This window comes from Benincasa hispida, unplaced genomic scaffold (genome assembly GCF_027475165.1).
Source record: "Benincasa hispida cultivar pf3 unplaced genomic scaffold, pf3_genome.v1.1 HicScf1267, whole genome shotgun sequence".
Classification (NCBI taxonomy): domain Eukaryota; kingdom Viridiplantae; phylum Streptophyta; class Magnoliopsida; order Cucurbitales; family Cucurbitaceae; genus Benincasa; species Benincasa hispida.
This window is the reverse complement of record NW_028325595.1, coordinates 12,843-14,502: the sequence shown is the minus strand read 5'-3', so window position 1 is coordinate 14,502 and position 1,660 is coordinate 12,843.

The window sequence follows — 1,660 nt, the reverse complement described above, 5'->3', positions numbered from 1 at the left end:
TGAAATTCCCAAATGAGGAAGGCTTATCAGATTCTGATGATGAACACACTTGGGTTAAAGATTGGGAGTCCGAGGAAGAAAATAAAGAAAGAGAAGATGCGACAACATCCATAGAGACTTTCCATGCGATAACAGAGATAGTAAAGTAGGAAGAAATGCTGAATTTGGATGAAGAAAGACAAGCACAGAAGCCCTCTTTAGAGAAACCACCTGCACTGGAACTAAAAATTCTACCAACCCACTTGAAGTACGTATTTCTCGGCCAGAATGAAACCTTACCAGTCATGATATCCTCTGCATTACCTTAAGAAAAATAAATCGCACTGCTCAGTGTTCTAAAGAAATATATTAGAGCAATCGGATGGATGCTCGCAGACATTAGAGGTATTAGCTCGACGTATTGCATGCATCGAATTCGGCTTGAAGAAAACTAGAAGGGTTGAATAGAACCTCAACACAGACTGAAACCTATGATGAAAGAGATTGTTAAAAAATAAATCATCAAATGGTTAGATGTCGGCATTATCTACCCTATCGCAGATAGCACGTGGGTCGGTCCCGTGCAGTGTATTCCCAAAAAGGGTGGGATGATAGTAGTTCCTAATGCGAACAACGAATTGATCCCTATGAGGACCATCATGGGTTGGCGGATTTGTATGGACTATAGGAAACTCAATGCGGCAACAAAGAAATATCATTTTCCCCTACCTTTCATTGATCAAATGCTTGACCGAGTAGCGAAGAATGACTATTTCTGCTTCCTTGATGCGTATGCAGGCTATAACCAAATTATGATCACACCAGAGGATCAAGAAAAGACCATGTTCACATGTCCATATGGAAGGTTCGCCTTTCGTCACATGCCTTTTGGATTATGCAATGCTCCTTGTACGTTTCAAAGGTTTATGATGGTGATCTTCTCCGAGTACCTTGAAGACTCAGTTGAAATCTTTATGGATGATTTCTCAGTCTATGGGAAAGCATATGAAATTTGTCTGCAAAACCTGGAGAGAATACTGAAAAGATGTGAAGAAACTAATCTGGTGTTGAACTGGGAAAAGTGTCATTTTATGGTTAAAGAAGGAATTGTGTTCGGGTACAAGGTTTCGAAGGATGGGTTAAAGGTGGATAAAGCTAAAATTGAAGCTATAGAAAAACTTCCACCTCAAACAAATTTGAAAGCTTTGAGGAGTTTCCTAGGACACTCAGGGTTTTATAGAAGGTTTGTGAAGGACTTCTTCAAAATCGCTCAACCCTTGAATGCATTGTTGAAGCTGATAGACCTTTTGATTTTGATTCACACTACCTCACTACATTCAAAACACTAAGGACGCTTTGACTACAGCGCCAATTTTGATTACACCCGATTGGGCAAAGCCATTTGAGCTGATGTGCAATGCCAGCGGATATGCGATAGGGGCAGTCTTGGCAAAAAAAGTAAAGACAATGTTACATCCCATCGCATATGCTAACAAAACATTAAACTCTAAACAAGCAAATTACAACACCACCGAGAAGGAACTTTTAGTAGTAATTTTTGTGATTGAAAAATTCAGACCTTACTTATTGGGGTCAAAAGTAATAGTCCACACATACCATTCAATGATAAGATATTTGGTGACCAAAAAAGATGCGAATCCTAGACTAATTCGATGGGTTC